This window comes from Chamaea fasciata, unplaced genomic scaffold, assembly GCF_029207755.1.
Source record: "Chamaea fasciata isolate MVZ Bird 193981 ecotype frontalis unplaced genomic scaffold, bChaFas1.0.hap1 SCAF_4, whole genome shotgun sequence".
Classification (NCBI taxonomy): Eukaryota; Metazoa; Chordata; class Aves; order Passeriformes; family Sylviidae; genus Chamaea; species Chamaea fasciata.
In genome coordinates, this window is record NW_027094089.1 from 13,443,676 (window position 1) to 13,463,355 (window position 19,680).

Below are 19,680 nucleotides of genomic sequence, written 5' to 3' on the forward strand. Positions count from 1 at the left end.
TTACCACATTGCAAAACCATTTAAAACAGAGTAAGTTCTTGTGATTCAAAAATGTGAGTACAGCAAACCTGCTCTGCATTGTGCTTTGGTACTTCTGGTATGAAAATGAGGTTTTCCTCTCCTCCCCTCCCACATCCTCTTCTCTTTGTCCGCCTCTCCAGCCCTTCACATGAAGGTGAAATATTTCACATTTTCACCTGTGGCGATGCAGATCAGAGAGTGTTTGCTTTGCTCTTCTTTGCTTTTCATTGATTTTGCCAAAGGCATCCTTTTATGCATCAGTCTGTGCAAAGATAATAGGTGACACAATTGTCTATAACTGGAATCAGCAACAAATCAGCCATCTGCCACTCCAGGGGTCTGAGATTAACCCAGCTACTGGACCGTGACTGCAAAGCATTTGCACATTTAGATTACAGAAATGTGAGGTTACAGGTCCAAAAAAATAAAACTGGGACTGGGAAAAGTGTGGGAAGAAGGAATGGAAGACAGCCTCAGAAGAGCCCTTTAGATTAACCCTTCCAGACACAAGTCACCTCATAACAACTGCAAGTAGACAATGTTCATCATTATAAAGACTAAAAGGATGAAGGATTTAAAGGAAGCAACTTGAGACACAACAGACATGTTTCTGGAGAATACATCCAAAGACACTTCTTTTAGACAGAGAGAAAAAAAGACAAAAACCCTACAGGTGCCTTGTCAAAGCCCTCCCTTCCTGGGAAGCATGACCAAGCTGCCCAGATGTCTGACTTGACCACTTGGAAAGAAGAAGAGTAACATTTTTGCCCCAAGATGGACAAGATGCATTCCACAACCTCCCCTATGGTCAAGATTTCAAGAAATGAAAGAAAATGCCTACTGAAATAACAAGGTTTGTGAAGACCTCTTCATTTGTTGCTCCCAGTTCTCCTTCTTGAATAATGAACACTGTTTTACTGCCATGCGCACATGGATGCTGTCACTCCACATTAATAACTATCCATGTCTTTGGGATCCTCTCTATAAATCTGATGGGATATTTGATAACTGAAGTTATCTGCTGGGATATTTGAAAACTGAAGAAGTTAAAATCAGTAGTAAACACAAGCTGGCTCCAGATCTAAAAGCATGAGCAATGGTCTGTACAGTGTGTGGTGGGTCAGGACAAGAGACAGGGTCTCCTCTGGTCATGTTGATAGGCTTTAATCCTCACTTTCCCTTGCAGGTTAGAATCCCATAGATCCCTGAGATTCCCACCCTCAGAGATCTCAGGTTAAAAAGAGGAGGTTCTGACCAGAGGAACAGGTGTAGCTGCAGCCAAAAGTGTGAGCAAGAAATCTGGAAAATTCTGGAACATCTCACCTACAAGGAAAGATGGAAGCATTGTAAGTGCTCAGTCTGGAGGAGAGAGGATTCCAGGGAGATCTCGAGCATATGCCCATACTTAAAAAGGCTCCAGGAGAGCTGGAGAGAAACTTCAGACAAGGACATGAAGTGACAGGACAAGGGGGAATGGCTTCCCACTGCCAGATGGCAGGGATGGATGGGATATTGGGAAGGAATTCTTGGCTGTAGGGTGGAGAAGCCATGGCACAGGTTGCTCAGAGAAGCTGTGGCTGCCCCATTCCTGGAAGCATTCCAAGGCTGGATGGGGCTTGTAGCAATCTGATGTAGTGGGAGTTGTCCCTGCCCATGGCAAGGGGTGGAACTGCGTCCATTTTAAGGTTCATTCCAACCTAAGCCATGCAAGGATTCTGTGATTCTATGAAATTCAGGCAAGGTCTGCATGGTGGGTGCCCTGGGTGGGGATGGTATTTCAAACAGCTCAACTCATGACATCCAAAGAGACAACTGAAAACCAAACAGCATGCACATTTTTTACAGAAAACCTGCGTGTTTAATGCATATCCTTTATTCAGAAAAAACAGGTTGGATTATGTGGAAGGTACAAGAACACAGTCCAGGTTCTTTGGCCAATCCCCTTGTCGATATTTCTTTTCCATGGTGAAGAAACCAAGGTTTCCTGGGCCAAACACTGCACACCCTGCAGTTGTAACAGAGGAAAAGAGCAAGAAGAAATGGCAGCACCTTCTCTGCACAAGCCCAAGTTGAGTACAGGGTACAAAGCACAGCTGAAAAGTGAGGAAGAGCAAGGGATCGGCTGCTTTATCTACCCTACTCCATACAAAATCTGCTGGCATCAACTTAGAAATGAGTGCGACCCCCAACAGCATTAATTTGGGACAGAGCATTTGATCCTCAACAGAGGAAGGACTATTGATCTGTAAGGAGTTGTGAGAAGAAGAGGGTGAAGGGAGCATGCTAGACCAACATCTTTAAGTCTGCCTGAACTCCCCCCTATTTATCACAGTATTTCCAAAAGCCTTTTCTGGGCAGGGGTAGGTCCTCCCAAACCAGGTCTACATGTCTGAGACCAAAGGTGAGGTTTGAAGTGGTTTGAATGTGTACTAGGGCATGGTTTTCAGGTGAGAAAGAGGTCACAGGGATCATCCCACGCCTGAGACTACAAAATGGGCCAAGCTAACAACCCAATAATCCACAAGCTTCTGAGATGCAGCAAGCTAATGAGGCTCTGCCCCTGCTTTAGAAAGGTGTCCTTAAACTTGACCTGCTGACTATGTGAGAGCTAAAACTGCTGTTATAACAGGACCTAGACCTGTTTTCAAAACCAGAGACTGGGGCTCTCCCTTCCTCCAGTCTCTAATTTCTGTAATGACAATCCAGAACTTCAAATACAAATTTCTGAATGATCTTAAAAGGGGAGGGGGAAATATCTTTGCACTTTCACTACTGAACAACTACAAGGTAATATTTTTTAAAATGTTAAAAAAAATATATACAAATCAAAACTCTGTTAAAAAAAGAAGTGGTTTATTCTGGTTTGGTTTGGCTTTTTCCTTGCCTGTGAATGGAACGACAAAGTGATCAGCACAGGACAAAACCTTCCTTTTCAGACAGAAATCACCACAAAACTCCAGCCCTTGCAAACTCCAGTTTCTTGCAAATTAACCAACATCACAAAATGATGCCATTTCAGCCCTACGTGTTTGGTTTTTTTTATTTTATCCAGACAGGTTTTCGCAGGAAGGGGCTTCTGCAACCCAAACAGCGCCACTGCACCAGCCAGGAGCTGAGCTGAGCCCTGGAGCAGCTTGGAAGTTGCCTCATCTGCCAGCAAATGAGAAACCGAGAGAAAGAAACACCGACGCAGGCGACGCTGCACCTTGCAGCAGAGAATCCTGTGTCCTACAAGTAACCTTGCATGGAGATACGGGGCCGCAACAGCAGCCTTATGGGTACACTGAGGAGGAGGAGGACGACAGCGACTAGGAGGGGAAGGGCAACTGGAAAACAGTCAGAAAACTCTCTGAGAGCCCTCTTTTCTTCCTTGGGAAAAATACATACATATATATACATATATATACATATATATACATATATATACATATATACACACATATATATGTGTGTGTGTCTATATATGTATATATATGTAAATATATGTATATATATATATATATATATAAATAAATCCCTCCCTGATACAGAGATAGAAGGAGGGGATGAGCCCCTTTACACTCCAAGTCCTCAGCAAAGATCCCCTTCCCAGAACTCCTGAATATCACTGGGGGTGGGGAGGTGGGGGAAGCTGGAGGAGAAAAGGATCGCATTTAAAAGGCGTAGGGGAAGCAGGGAGGAGGGAGGACACTCCTGAGCCCGGCCAGTGGCCCCACGGTCTCAGCCATTCTCATTCCTGACACGTTTCCCTGCTCTCCAGCACAGCCCAGCTTCGAAATATTAGTGTGGCGCAGAGTGCCATTTTCGAGTCGCTGCAGCTCCTTGGCACCGGTTCAGCTTTTTGTCTTGCCTTCTACTCCGAGCGCCCAGCGGAGGGAGGAGGAAACAAAGGAAGAAAATAAAACCCCCGCTGCTTCGCTGCTGGGGCTGTCAGACTCTCCGCAGCACCTCCAGCCCTGCCTGCAGCACCCCACATCCTCCCAGCCCACTCCCAGCCAAGCCACTGGGCAAACATAAACCTCCTCCCACCTCCACTGCAGCCAGTTCACAGCCTCCGTCCCCCTCTCCGCCACCACCCCTTTTCATCACACTCTCCTTTGTACTCCTCTAAATTTTTCCAGCCAAGCGTTACAACCTTCCACCCTCCCTTTCTCCTCCATCCCCAGCCCTCCCACCTCCTTCTCTCGCATCGGCAGAAAGGATCGTGCCATGGTTGCCAACGGCTGGCCTCTCTCCGAAGTGGGGAGTCCCTGCACCCACAAAGAGCCCGGCAGGTCCGGTCCAGCTCAGAGCTGCCCAAGCACTGTGCTCCTCGGCGGTGTGTGCACACACGTGTGACAGGGCAGACATGCTCTGCACCCCTTGGCATTGCTGCAGACACAAGCCTGAGTTTGGCAGCCGAGTCTCTCCTGCTTGTGGGGCCGGGAGGAAAGCAGAGGCAGAATAACAAGGGAGGGACACTGTATTTTATTTTTTTGAGCAACCCAAACATGGCACTGAGCGCTTCCACCAACAACTTCTCAGCCTGCTGTGCTGGCAACCAGCTGCTGGTTCCAGCCTGGCACCAGCTTTGGTTTGTTTTTCTCTCCTCTTAAACACCCTCCTCCCAATTTTTTTTTTTTTTTTCCTTCTTATTTCCCTCTTAGCTTTTCCATCAAGACAAGGCTTGTCCATATGCTTGCCATCTTCCCTCTGGTGACAGAACCTGAGGGAGCAGCATGAAGATCTGTCAGGGAAGGTACAGGCTTGATATTAGGAGAAGGTTTTCTTCCCCAGGGGGTGGTCAGCCGAACAGCCACCCTAGGGCACTCAAGACACCAAGGCTGCCAGAGCATTTACAGAGCATTCTCAGGTACATGATGGGATTGTTGGAGTTGGATTCTATAATCTTTGTGAGTCCCTACCAGCTCTGCATATTCTATGGTTCCATGGAAGTCTAGGGGAACTCCCTCCCATGCCCGTCCGCAAATCCAAAGCAGCATGTGTGGAAGGGGCACCAAAGGAAGTGATACATGATGTAATACTCAATGGACCAAGAACAGGAAAAAAGCCCCTCATATGTACACACAAGAAAAATATTCTCTTCTCTGAGGAATAGGAGGAGAGAGTGAGAGATGCCCTAAAAGCAGGCAACACAACCCTTGGATATACCAGGATGTGCTAACTCCAGCCCCTCCTCAGAGGAGGGAGGAGTCAATTTTTGTTGGAAAGTAGAGAAAGACGAAGGCAAAACGCACGTTCTCCATGAAAAGGACCCAAGAGAGCAAACTTCCAGACAATTATGTTATGACTCCTATTAAACCAGAGTTTCAGACACTGACATATGCATGACAGAGATAAAGTCCTATCAAATACACCTTGTCTGGTGCCTGGAGGAAAGAGATTTGGAGAAAAAATACAATAATGCTGGGAATGGCTTGTGAAGCCATGGAGGGAGGAGAGATGCGCTGAGGATTTTATCATGGACGCATGAGTGTATTAATTTGGCTGGAGACCCAGGGCAGGGGACAGCCCCATAAGCAGCCACTGGTGTCTCTGGAGCTTTTCATGAGACTGCCTGGATGGCTTTGTCTACTGAGAAACATCAGGACTCTTAGAAAACACAGGACTTAGAGGACACTGGAACAGATGGGCACTCCCTCCCTGTGGCAAATCCCTCAGGAGACCCAGCAGAAGTGTCAGAAAAAGGCTGGTTCTTGCTGAACGTGTTCTGGCCACATCAGGGAATAGCAAAAACAACAGCTTCATATGGGGGTCACAGAGGCAGAGTGGGAGGCAGGCTGGCAGGCAGGCAGCATGCTCAGGGTGGTACAGACAAAACAGCAGTGTCCTGAGCAGCTCCCTAATTGGTATCTTGGCAAAATCTTGCCTGGCTGTGGATGAAGCAGAAATTTGGATTTGTAAACCCATCAGCTGGGGCTGACTTTTGCCTCCCCGGCCTGCAGCGATAGCGCAGGAGGGAAGCAGAGAGCTGGGTGACACCTCCCTTGCTGCCAGGAGCCACATGGAGGAGCTGGTCCTCTGGCCACTGCCAGCTGCTGAGTGGGGAGCAGCTGATGGGCAGGTGCTGAAGTGGACTTTTAATAAGTGGAATGCCCTGCCATGACTGTACTCACTAAGGGATGTGTGAGTTTGAGGATTTAAACCCAGCCTATCCCCTTAGGAACACCTCCACCACTGGGATGTATACCCGGTATAGGGTTCCTGTTGGAGTTTCTCCAAGCCACCACAGCACATCTGCATCTGGTTAGGTTGGGTGGAGTATTATCCAGGTAGGGCCACCAGATACCCTCTTCTGAGCTGTGGTGTTACTGTCACAAGCTCTTTGCATAAGGATATCATCCAGCATTGGCCATACTTCCTCTCAATGTCTGCTTCCTAAGCTAGCCAGTGACCATCTCAGTGCTCTCTCCCATACAGTTTAGTTGTCTGTTTTCTCTGCTATTGTTGAGGCTTGGGGCAGATTTCTGCCCTTCCCTCCATCCCTCATTACTAAGTGCTGGCATTTGGCAAGACAGAGGGGGGTCGCTTATATGTGTCCATGGCAAAGAAAGCCTTGACACCTCAGCTGGAGTCATCTGCAGAGAAACACCCCTGCCTGCAGGTATCACTGAAGTGACTCACAGAGAGAGGCCCTTTCAGATCCTTTGAGTCAAAAGGTGCTATAAATAAAAGATATTACAGGCTAGCAAGTTCTCAGTTGCAAACTGGAGTGGGAAGGAATATTTTAGCATCCTTTTTCTGAGCACATTAACTCTTGGCAGACATGATTGTTCAGGTCTTCACAGCAGAAAACTTCACACCGTGTGCAGCATGTTGAGTCCACATGCTCCATTTCCATTTTCAGCTGCTCTAAAATCCACACTGCCCCAATGCAATATCATCCCCTTAGTGCAGAGAGCACCCAAATATCACATCACTTTGGGGGTCATGACACTGAATATACACTCCATGGTCATCTTTCCCACGAAAAACAGCCTTTGTCACTGTAAGCTCACAATAGAGGGTGCCTGAAGATTTTTATCATTTTTATCAACTGGCTTCTGATGCTTCCCTTCCCAGGGTGAGCAAGCACTTTGTATCAATCTAGCTTGCTTTAGTGCAGTGACCCAGTGCTGCGCTCCGCCGCTGAAAGTTCGAGTCCCAGCTGCGGGGCTAAACTCCTGCTGACACTGTGCTGATTTCTCTGTCTCTGTCACCCATGTTGCCAGAGGAAGGGGGAGGAGATGCTGAATTTTTCCAGGCAGAAAAAATAAAAAAAAGGAAACAATCGTGCAAAACACAGAGAAGATGTGGCAAAGGAGAAGGGGGAGGAAAACAATCTTGGTGTGTGCAGTGAGGCTGAGGAGAGGAAATCCTTTGGGCAGCACAGAGTACTTTGATCACATTCTTTTTCTTCACAGAGGAGAAAATCTTGGCCAAGAGGCAATTAAATTGTTACAGGCAAAGAAAATCTTTTAGGATGCCTTGAAGGACTTGTGTGTGCGAGCAACAACACAGAGAGATGCAGAGGAGGAAATCGGTATTAGTGATGGGTGAGCTACAAAAGTTTGGGTGGTTTGTTTTGGATAAAGATCCCCACATGCAGACACTTATCTAAAGCCTTCAGTCTTCAGAGCAGGGTTAGAAGTCTCTTAAGAACACACTCTTCTTGCATGACTGCCAGTATCTCTGTAGCCATTGTCCATGCCAAAAATACAACAAAACCAGCTTGCTTTCATCTTCTTTTATGCAGTGTTTTGGCTCATCTGCCTCTGGTTCCAAGAAAAAAACCTAATCAAAAAATTTTTAATTTGAAGGCTGAACTGTACTACTTTAATTTCAAGCCATCCTTATTCTCATGGCTGCACAGGTACAAGGGAAATAAATAAAAAAAGCTTCTGTGATTCTGTGGAAAACTTTCAGAGAAGGATCCCTAAAAATCAGCAGCAGAAGAAGCTAGCTTCCCTAAGAAAGGACTACAAGCCTTGAGTTCTCCCACCTTAAGCAGACTACTTGTCTCTAAACTGGCTATTCTGCCACTGAATAACATAAGAGATCACAGCATTCCTGGTTCAAATAAGCCTGTTAGTCTAGGGTGGTTATTAGTAATGAAATACTATTGAATCAGTAAACAAACAAAAAAAGAACTTTATAGAGACTCTTAGTTCCCCACTCAATCTGCAGTAGCCCTGATTTGACAGAGAAGAGTGAAAGAAAACACTCTGAACACAATCCAGCGCCCTTCAGTTTTCAGAAATCCAGGTGTGACTGAGGTAAATTAGCCTGGTGCTGTTGGAATGAATACTGAATGGTGCAGTTCTGATGAAGTCCTCTGGACAAACAGGGCTGCCGCAGGGCTGGGTTTGACCTCTGGCTGGATTTACATCAGGGCACGAGAGTTAATGCTGCTCAGTGTGCAGGGCAGGTTGAAATCAGGCTAGTGTGCTTCTACGGATGTTCTCCTGAGCCATTCACCTCATGAAGGTTTAAAGCACATAGATTCACTTCACAATGCAGTATAGGTTTTGCTGTTAGAGAGACCAAATGATGCTCTTTCCAAATGATTTCTTCTTGTCTTTTTTCTACCTTCCCTATTACTTATTAAATACTCAATCAATAATCTTCAGCTCACCCAAGTAGTTTGGAGACCAAGAATCATGTTTCTAACTGGTCCAAATAAGGATAACTTAATCCAAGTCAACAGAAGAAATGGACAAAGTTAGAGGAAAAGTGGTGACCAAGATTTTAAATCACAGAGGCTTCCAAAACAAGGACAAAGACTTCTAAACAGCACAGTACATAGAGGCTAAATATTTTCTCACTGAAGGTGATGGCATTTCTTGTGGGTTGCCAAGACAGATGCAGAAGGCCCAAATTCCCATTTATGTTCCCATCTATGAATGGGGAGCAGCTCCATTACCTGTCACATGCTGTGCTCTTAGTAAAATCTGCCTACTGTGTCCTGCTGAATGCTGCAGGATGCTAATTTTTTTTTTTTTTTTTCAAAACTTGGCTCTTGTGCAGCTTCTTAGTTTACACAGTGGGAGAGAGACATGACTTTTTGGCTTGAAAGTAAAAAATCTGGACTCTTTCAAGAGTGCTGAAATCTGGCCCTGAGCTTTTTAGAAAAAGTGACCAAATCAATCCAGTTATAACACCATTCTCTGGCCTGGGACTAACACATGGATTGATATTTACTTGCAGGAAATGTTGGCAAGAGTTGGGGGTTCCCATTGACTCGTGCTGTTTACTGCTCCCTGAGGAGCATGGGCCACAGTGAAGATGGAGAGGCTGCTTCACAGGTGCACAGTTTATTTGCCAAAATGGATTGTAAATCAGAGAACAGGAAGAAAGGGCTGGAAAAATGGTTGTTTGTAGGAGCAACCATTGGAAAGGGATGTTGACCATGCTCATTTTGCAGGTTTCCTCCCATAAGTCTACGTGTGCTCACACCGCACCAGAGGGATCCAGTCCCAGGTCAGAAATCCAAGGAGCATGCCAATAATTTGGCAGAGTTTACACATGGGGTGAACTTGTCCCTGATCTTTGTTATTGGTTTTAAACCAGGAATTCTTATAGCTTTCTGGACAGATGGCTTGTTCTATTTCTTCTTGTGTTGGATTTCCCACTGAGGCTGAAAGCAAATCCACATTCAAGCTGAAAGTAAACAACCTGTGAATTCAAAAGGCATTAACTCAAACTGCCAAAGCATTTGCTGTGTATGCTGCAGATGTCAAACAGACAGTTTCCCACAGCCCTGAGCCTAGACACATAGCTAAGTTACACATAAAAACCTTCCACCCAGCCCAAAAATCCATCCTGTGCAAAACTCGCTCTCCTTGCTGGCATTTTAAGGGCTGGAGCCTCAGCTGGAATGAATTAATGTAGCTTTGATTTGAATATAGCTCTGCCAATTTATACCAGATGAGGATTTCACCCTTTGGAGGCCAAGTGGGAAACGGCTATCCACTACTTTTTTAACAGTGTGGTTTGAGGCAGAAAAACATAAAATGTCATGTTTCTTAAGGAGTGAAAGAGCACTAAATAAGTTTCTTTCCATTACAGTGAGTCATTTTTGAAGGAACGTTTTAGAGGGGATGGTTCTAAAAAACCAGGCTTTGCAGAAAAATGCACATAAATAACCCAACTTATAAGTACAAACAGCAAGAGTTAGCCAACTTACTCCTATTCCTGATACCTTCCAAAATGCCAACAAAAAGTTAAGTAAGAACCCAAGCATGATATTGCTGTGGCATTGCAGTAAATTCAGAAAGTGGGAAAAACCAAATAAAACGGTCTGGTTTTCCTGACAGGGCTGTATGAAGAGGACAAAAAACCAACCAACCAAACAAACAAACAAAAAAAAAACCAAAAAAAACCCCCAAACCCAAACAAACAACAACAAAACAACCAACCAACCAACCAATCAAAAAAAAATCCATGAAACTAAACCATACAAACAAAAAATAACCACCAATTTGCTTTGAAATGCTCTAAACTTTGGAACCATCATGTTCTCCTTGCCATAAAGAGGTACAAGGTACTTTTTCTGACATATTTTGGTTTAAATTGAACAGCACAATTGAAATAACATTCTGTTAAGCAAGACTCATTCCATTTAAAGCAATGCAACCTCATGGCAGATATTCAGGAGAGATTACTTGAATTAAACCTTTGATTTATTCTTTACCATAGGAGGCTCCACTGGCAGATTCTTAGTTTCCCCAAAGTAAACCAGGAGGTCAAACATTACACCAATAGAAATGAATGGAGATTTCTCAGATGACAGTAATGTAAAATCAAACTTTAAACTGTTTAACCTGCAGCCACTAGACTGATTCAGCTTACCAGAAAATTCAGCACCTGTTTCCTCCAACTATCTTTATTTTCACTTTACAGTTCAGTATAAGCTGGCAATTAGTAATATTTTGCCTGTTTATAAAGCCTTACATCTGAGGATCTAAAAACACTTTGTAAACACTAATGAATTTAGCTTCTTAACACTCCCTGTGAGACAGATACTGCTATCTCATTTGCACAGCTTGGAGAAGTGCAGGTTTGCTGAGGGTTGGAGCCAGCCAGCACCAGAGCTGGGAAACCACTGCAGACCTTTAGCCTCGCCTTCAGCTCAATATCACACGGTTTTCCATGGATGTGGGGATGTGCCTGGCAGCTTCAGGAGCTTATAATTATCTCCTGGAACTGCCAGTGTGCCCTGATGTCTGTCAGACTGAAAACACAGAGGACTGAACTTCCACTCATAGAGAGAACTTAAGACCCATTTAGAAGAACACCATGAAAATGCCATCTGTCCTCTCCTGAAACAGCCCTTCACACTTATGATCCTCTGATGTGGCAAACAGGGGAAAAACTTGTGATTTTATTTGTCCTTAGTCAGTTTTTAATAACAACAGTGACCCCAGTCTTATTATTAAAAGCCCAAAGCAACACAGAAGTCCAGGATTCTTTCCCTTTCCTTTTCATTTTTCATTGCCGATATATTATTCTCATATAAGGGTAAAATATCCAATGTTGCTTTTCAGTCACGCTGACAAGAGGAACTTAGGGGATTTTTAAAGAAACCCTGAAGGTTTTACTTCCAACTCTATCAGGAATATTTAGATCCTAGGAAAGCCTTAGGACAAGATAGGCATTGGTGAGATGAGTTGTTTTGTTTTTTTTCCAAAGCACCGTCTCATTTATTGAACAGCAGCTAATGTCTGGTACCTATTTGAAGCATTTTCCACGTGGCCTTTCTCCAAATGCATGGCAATTGGACAATTTCCATGATGATTCTTCTGTCTAAAAATATACACCTTCCCCTCTTTTAAATTTATCTCTGAGTCAGTCGGCCTGCTTATTGTTAAAGTTTTTCCTGTTTAATAGTGCACTTAGAAAAGCTTAATACAAACACTGACCAATTCATTGCTGTCACAGAAAGAAAAGCCCTAGAAGTAATTAATCTAAACAGGAGTCAAGTGCAAGAGTCTCTTATTTAGAGATCAGTCAATAAGAAATTATGTTATGGAAGCTATTTTAAAGGGAACAAATTTTTTAGATCTTTTTCTTAAGCATCTCTTTTCTTCCACAGATTGAAACTGAGGAGAATAGCAAATAAAATATTTGGGTTTCCTTTCAAAATTTGTTCATGACCTTAAATCCCAGAAATGGGAACAGACAAGCATTTGACATATTCAGTGTGTTGATTTGTGAACTACTGGCAGATTGCTCTTTGCCTAAGAATACATATTTGAAATTCTTTTCTAAAAACTCTTCCTGATCTCTTCCCAGTTCACGGGCTGTTAAATGTCTGCATGACACAGTGGGGTTTGTCTCCTGAACAGAGGGACATTACAATCTCTGGAAGCAGATTTTCAGTGGGAATATTAAAGGCACTATTCAGGAATATTCTCCAGTATTTACAGCCTCCACAAACAGTACCGCGTACAAACATGTTAGCTGGAATATTTGTGAAGAGCAAACATGACAGAATGGTGGGAGAAAGTGTACAAAGTCTAACCAAGCTTATAAAAACCCAACAGCTAATGAATACTTGTGGAAAATGTCTTATGGCGTTTCCTCAGTGACGGATACTTATTAGGAAAGCCTATAAAGCTAAAACTATTCTGCTGCCTAAATTCTCCTGTACTCTAAAAGTGAAAGAGGTGTCCACCACAGCTCTCTTTTTCATCTTCATCCATTACTCTGATGGATGTAGGAGCATTTTCTAAAGAATTTTTTGTGGGTATCAAATGGACAGAGGCCCAGAAACCCATTTTACATAAGTATCTTGATGTCTTAAAGCTCTTTGCTGTCTATGAATTTAAAAAAAAAAAAAAAAGAAAAGAAAAGAAAAAAAAAAGAAGAAGAAGAAAAAAAAGGTTAAACCAAACACCAACAGATATGAAGATCTATGTAGATTGGCCAGTGTATCTTATTGACCAATAATGTACCACCACGCTGTTACATGGCACTATGGATCCTCTTTTCAGGCCTCTTCCTTCAGTGACAAAACTGCTTTTGCTCTGTGTCTCTTTCAGTAAAGAAATAAACATGTCAGACTTGTGGATATTGGCTCAAAAGTACATGGCCGGGGAGGGAGGCAGATTTGAAAGGAGAGGCAGTGGACACCCTCAGGTTTACATGCCTGTGTGCTTAGGAATGGTGGATTATGGACTCAACTGAGCCAAGACAGTGCTATGCAGGCAAGTGGGCATTCATGGCTGAGAAAATCACCACTTACTAAAAAACAAGGTATTGAGATCCAATATTTTTAGTCAACAGCAACCAGAGGAAACATTTGGGATGTGCAGCAGTGGGACACAGCACGAGGGTAACATGAACTTGCAGATTGAAAAACCTATCTGGGGAGAAATTTGTTTGTCTTTGCCCATTAATCACAATTTACAAACTTTCAACCAAATTTTGCTTCTAAACAGCAAAATAGAGTGGGACCTCTAACCCTCTGCCGCACTACTGGTGATAACACAAGACAGATTATCTTACAGTCAGGGTCAGGCTGAGTCTGTACCTGTGCTCCTTAAAACAGTCTAGCAGTGTCAAAGCTCACCATAAGCTCTTGAAGCTCACCACTGTATGTTTTCCAGCCAAGCATGACACTTCCTTTTTCACCTGACTAATACTGATCCCCTCAGTATGTTTTCTGAGCAGGAGTTTACTGAAAATGGTCTTTGTTCTGCTGTGCATGCAGACAACTCAAAAAGTAAGATGATAGAGTTCTTTCTTTTAAAAAAATGCAAATCTTAATTCACTAAAAATAGGGTCTTGTTTTGCTAATTCTGCATATTAACTGAATACATAATTCCTTATATTCCCCTCACCTGGAAGGTAAAGGAAAGTGATGGACCATCCAGAATTTTTCCATTCTGTCCCCTCTGTTCATGCAGTGCTAGAGATGATACTGTATAATGCATGACTTACCTGCAAAGACATTGGAGGAGTAATGAAGTAAGCAGATGCTCTGTCAGAAGGCTTTTAAAACATTGGTATTGCAATCTGAGATGCAGTCAGCCATCACATGCATATGTCCTTTATTTATGGAGCTGATAAGGCTCTATGTCAGGAGCATCAAGCCACCTTTTTCCTTCCTGCTTTTCTTCACACTTAAAAAAGTTGATGTCTGAATATTTTATTTTCATGAAAGCTGCAGATACAGGAGGAAAAGGAGGATATGCCTCCTGTTTCATCCATTAAAAATAGAGGTTGGAAAACCAAACAACTTAATCTAAACAAATCATTGGGGATTCCTCATAGTGAATCCTCTCCTTCAAACACAGATGATGTCTGAAATAGGTGTATTTCCCTGGAGTTTCCTATTTCTCTTCATCAGTTAGAAAGGGACCTCAGAACAACTAACCCAGCTACACCACAGATCACAGCACCAGAGGGAGAGTCAGAACAGCACAGACACTCATACCACAAGAAAGAGAGTAGGTTAAAATTAGGTATTGAAAAAAACCTTTACTGTGGGGTGGTGAGGCCCTGGCACAGGGTGCCCAGAGCAGCTGTGGCTGCCCCTGGATCCCTGGGAGTGTCCAAGGCCAGGCTGGATGAGGCTTGGAGCAACCTGGAATAGTGGAAGATGTCCCTGCCCATGGCAGGGGGTTTGAAACAAGAGGAGCTTTAACGTCCCTTCCAACCCAGGCCATTCTATATCTCTATGATTTGCATGTACTCATTCATCTATAAATTCAATTTTGCATACTTTTCTATAGTCATTTGATGACAATAAAAATCACATTTCCCCCCAAACTGTGTTCCAAGCACCAATGATGATTTAGAAATCAGGGGAAAGCAGGCACAAATCAAAGGGAAGAATGGCATTCACATTAACAGCCACCACACAAGGAGTATTTTGCATTATAAATAAAACAGTGTTGCTCAGCTGCATGAGGAGTAAGTTTCTGAAGTGACTGAGCGGCAGGGCTATAGCTCAGGGGAGGGTTTCAGTTCATGCTCAGCGCCGTGCTTGATTACTGGTACATCACCCAAAAGCTCACAGCAAAACAGATGATGGGACACAGAAAAGCTCTTCTTCATAACACAGCAAAGAAAGCTGCTGCTAGCTGACTGACAGCTTCCCAGCCAGCTTATGTGCATCTAATTACCCAGCCACAACCCAAATCAAAATGCTCCATTGCAGCTGGTGTCTCACTTAATCCGTTCATAACACGAGCTAATTAGCATTGATGTTTTTGGGCAAGTTTATTCCAAATGTGGTCAAGTCCCAGGCTTTCAACTTGGTTGCTAGGACCCATTGAGGATCCTAGGAGAGGCTGTGTTTCTGCCCAGAAGGCATTTTTCTGTCTTGGTGATGGAGAGATTTAGGAGTGTTTCAAGGGAAGATGATGGGCTGGCCTGAGATGAATAATGGCTTATAAGCAGCACTCTTAAGCTTCTCTCACTGCTACACCCTGCCTCAGTGCAGAAGTCTGTAGGAGAATTACAGTATTTCATACTTCACGCTATGTCTGAATTTAAACATCCTAATTGTGAAAAAAACCCTCAAAAAAACAGGGAAAAAAAAGGGAAAAAGAAAAAAATAAGGGAAAGGATAAGTGAAAATAAAAGGAAAGGAAACAGAGAAATAACAAAAAGAAAAAAGAAAAAGAAAAAGAAAAAGAAAAAGAAAAAGAAAAAGAAAAAGAAAAAGAAAAAGAAAAAGAGAAGAAAAAGGAAAAAAGGGGGAAAAAAGAAAAAGAGAAAAAGAAAAATAAGAAAAAAAGAAAAGAAAGCCAGCTTGGAAAATGGGAAAAGCCATTAAACAATTCTGTGTTTTATGGTATTCTTGTGAACAGAGCTGAAAAAGGGGGCCAGTTACCAGAGCTTTGCATTTCCTTTTCAACCTATGGGATTAGAAGATGAGAGCAGGTGCTAATGGAAATTTTGCCCATGGCAGAGAGGCAGAATCCTAAATCTTCATCTCTGGAAATCACAAAAACCCTTAGCAATGATCTATAGTGGTTGCACATGGAAATTGGTGATATAAGGAGTTGTCACTTGGCAGAAAACCGACTTTCTGCTTCTTCAGCACACCACATTTTCAGTTTAATTTGTAACAGGATGCAAGTGTAAATGAACTGACAACAGAGCTATCAGATATTCTGTTGGTAACACTTGGAGCAATAGTTTCGATTTGACTAGACACAGCTGTCCACTGCATGGAACGACCTTTAGCCCCATCCTTGGCGAAATTCAATTCTCTCCATGTCTGACTTCATCCATGGGGACTTGAGTAGTGGAGCTGCCAGAATAATCAGTGCATTGCTTAATGACAGGCACTCCAACAAGCAACGCAGCCGTGCATTGTCAGAAACCGAGTACACAGCTCCGGGGAAGGGGCGGGGAGGCGGGGAAAGCCCCTTGCTATTCAAAGGGAAATAAAACGCTTGTATGGGAGCAAATGCAGATGTGTGCAGCCGCCTCGGCTTGACAAGCGTCACCATTGCGCCAGCACCTCGTCTGTGTGTGTGTGTGTGCGTGTACGCAAATGTGGAGTTTTCTTGTGTGTTTTTCAGCAAATATGCATTTTTATTAGGTTTCCCCTTTATTTAAAAAAAAAAAAAAAAAAAAAAAAAAAAAGGCTGGGATTCTGCTGCTGCTCTGCATTTTACTGCTGCAAAACAATTTTTTTTCCTACTTTTCTAAGTCTAAACATGAATACATCCCACATCGTGATGCTTGCATGGCCATCCAGATGTGTCATCTGACGTGTGCACACATATGTGTACAGATGTACACAATTTCCCAGTGTAGTATACACTGGCCACTGCAATAAGAAATATGTTTACCCTGCAAGTGTCAAAACCCAGGAATTTCACAACTTTCACAGGTATTTGTGTGAACTTATTTTCTGCTTGAGTGAGTGCCTCTCCAGCAGTGCAAGCGAAGCACTGCCTCACACAGGAAAGGCAGGTCACCATGGGATTAACATGTGTGTGTCCCATCTGACATCATAGTAGGAACCACGAGGATGAAGACAACACTTCCTAAGTCTTTTGCTGTTTGATTCAGGCAGCTTGAACACAGATGTCTGCTCTGTCCAGAAGCTGACCCATCCTTCCCTTCATTGAGGATCCCTGAAGGTGAACACTGCTTGGGTTGGCAAGATTTGCCACAACTGCTGCTAGTGGGGAATTGCAGGGAGTGATGCACCAACTCCACCTGCCCCACGAGCCCCGAGGGATTTCTCCTGTTGCTATTTTTGCTTTGGCAGTGCTATGGGCCCCGGTCTGTGGAAGATTCGTGTTCAGTTATGATTCTGACCTGCTGCCAAAATCTTCCTGAGAAACCCAAGCCAGAAATGGGGAATATGGATCTTACACAGCTCATAACTCAGCCAGAAGAGAGGGGAGGTTCATGGGAGCAGGGAAAGACATATCTTTGGCTGCAGGGCTTTTATCCCTGCCAAAATTCAAAGATTCTTTTTCAGACAATAGAGATATTACTGCCTGGTTAAAAAAATCCAGATAAATAAAGAACCTATGAGAAAGTTTGATAATCAAAAACATTAGGAATGTAAAACTGCTGGTCTTTATTGATAAGAAATCAAGGTGGTCTCTAAAATTTATGAAATTACATTACAGTGGGGGATATTAATTTACCAAATATAGAGTTACTGCTACCTCCCTGTCACTCTCCCCGTACCAACTGCTTCTGCTATTTATTCAGGAAAGGGAAAACCAAAGAGTGACCTGGGTAGAAAGAAACATTAAAAATCATCCAGTTCCACCCCCTGCTGTGAGCTGGGACACCTTTCAGGATAGTGGGTTGCTCTGAGCCCTGTGAAACCTGAACTTGAACACTTCTAGGGATGGGGCAGCCACAGCTTCTCTGGGCAACCTGTGCCAGTAACTTACCCCCCCACAGCCAAGAATGTCTTCCTAATATCCAGTCTAAACCTATTCTCTGTCACTGTGAAGTCATTCACCCTTTACTTGTCACTTCAGGCCCTTGTAAATAGTCTCTCTCGCATCTTTCTTGTGGGGTCCCTTCAGGTACCTGAAGGCCACAATTAGGTCAAACCCAAAGCCTTCTCTTCTCCAGGCTGAACAATCCCAATTCTCTCAGCCTTTTCTTCTAGCTGAGGTGCTCCAGCCCTCGGTGGCCTCCTCTGGACTTGCTCCAGCAGGTCCATGCCCTTCCTGTGCTAGAAAATTATTCTCCTCAGGTAAATTCATCCAACACTTTATGCAGATACGGCTGCACACAATTTGACCTACTTCTGATTGTAGGGTTTCTCTTCCCCGTCCCTGTTTGCTCCTCCCTGGTCCTCTCCTTGATCCCCCCTGTCCCCACCACACTGACACCTTCTCCAGCCCCTTAATGATCCTTGATGGCCAAGTCCTCTCTGGCACTTGCCTTGTGCTAAAGATGTCTTTCTTGCTTGCATTTACACCCTTCCTTCTTGTTTTTCCTTCACTCCTCTCACGCTGGTTTTCTTTTTTCACCCTTTTAAACTTATTTAACTTTTGATGGCTCCACAAACCTGTATGCTTGGCAGAGATGTTATTCCAGTTCTTGAGCACATACTGCTTTTCATTAACTTAAAGCCAGATATTTTTTGCTCAAAGTCTTGAATTACTAATGCAAAAATGAGACAAATTCTGATATCCATAAGATTTCTATTCTGGTTTCCAGCAGGGTGGCATGCACACAATTGAAAACAACTATCTTCATTTTCTCATCCAATACCCACTTCTTGTTCACTCTTCAACTACACTCAAATAGGCAAAGCAGAACACAGACAAAAGTTGTGAAATAACTGGTAGATAAACTCCTCATGAACAATTTTTCCCTTTTTTCCTCCACTACCAGATTAATTTAAGCATTTGAAATAGTGTGTTTCTGTAGGTTCTACTAAAATAACACATTGTAGAACAGATAGAAAGTCTCTCAGCAATTCAGAAAAACACATTTTTTATGGCCCTGAGAACTAGAATATCAAATTGATCCTTAGATAAAGAAGCTCTTCCCAGAGCAGGTCTTTGGAACAAGTAAAGTAATAGCAAAAATGGAAAGTAATCACCATCACATCAAAATGAAAGGGCATTTCCCAAGTCTGCTGCTAATCTTAGTGGCCTAGAACCCCTCCTGGAAACTCCACAATGTGCAACTCTACAAAGCTCCACATGAGCATACCAGAAAAGTATTAATAACTATGTAATACATGTGGGACTCCAGAAACTGGGTTAGGTAGGAAGGAATTGCTGCTTCCATTACTACTGAAGGGGGAGCAGGAAGCAAAAAATTACTCTAGTTCTCAGAAAGAGAGAGAAAGAGAGAGAGAGGGGGATGACATGGACATAGCTGTTCCTCTCCAATCACCCTCTTCAAAAGAAATGTTCTCCACCATCCTCTGGTTCCTTCAAATCTGATTCACACTCAACTGTTATGGAAAAGATTCAAGGCCACAATGACAGTCATGTTCCCTTGGTAAAAGCAGGGAACAGGACCAAGCCACTCCAGTTTCCAGTCCTTCACATTCACCAGAAGTCCACACCTCCAGTGACTCTCTTTCAGAAAAGCCTCACCCATCCCTGAGAGCTGGAAATGTGCACTCATTTACTCACAAATAGGGAACTCTGCCAGCAGCCTTACAACCTGCAGATTTTGATTGCATTAAATTGTTCCAAAGCAGGTTTTCCTCTTGAGCCT

General features: G+C 43.4%; 1 protein-coding gene across 3 annotated transcripts in view; it reads right to left on the bottom strand.

Moving 5' to 3' along the window:
* Window positions 1-19,680, bottom strand: part of SETBP1 (SET binding protein 1) — a 264,740-nt gene that overhangs the window by 141,711 nt on the left and 103,349 nt on the right. The gene's annotated exons all lie outside the window — the stretch shown is intronic.